Raw genomic sequence first — 429 nt, 5'->3', positions numbered from 1 at the left:
AGCTGCCTAAAGCCACACCTGGAAAGTCTCTGAAGGTCCTGGCTGGTGATGGTGGCACATGCTTTGGTTTTGCCAGTGCAGCCCTTCCAGAAGTCCTCTTGTCCTCTCCTCCACGTGCCAACCACCCAACACACCCCCTGCTGAAATGCCAAGCTGTGCTGGGAGCAAAGAGCTGCAGGAGAAGATGATCAAAACCAGCTCTGCCCACCCTGCTTCGAGCTGGTGGGTAAAACCTGAGTCCCAGCTCAGGGGGCATGAAGCTTTTGAGCTGTGCACCCCAACCTGGGGCTCTGCAGCTTCCAGGGAAGATCCAGAGGGAGAAGCAGACAAGACCCTGCCCAGGGGCTCAGCCTTCCCCAGCAGAGGGCAACAGAAGCAAAGAGACAAGACCTGGCAAGGGATGTGCCAGGGGAGCAGTTTGCAAGCAGG

This window comes from Chaetura pelagica, unplaced genomic scaffold, assembly GCF_000747805.2.
Source record: "Chaetura pelagica isolate M959 unplaced genomic scaffold, ChaPel_1.0 scaffold690, whole genome shotgun sequence".
Taxonomy (NCBI): Eukaryota; Metazoa; Chordata; class Aves; order Apodiformes; family Apodidae; genus Chaetura; species Chaetura pelagica.
This window is presented reverse-complemented; position numbering follows the sequence as displayed.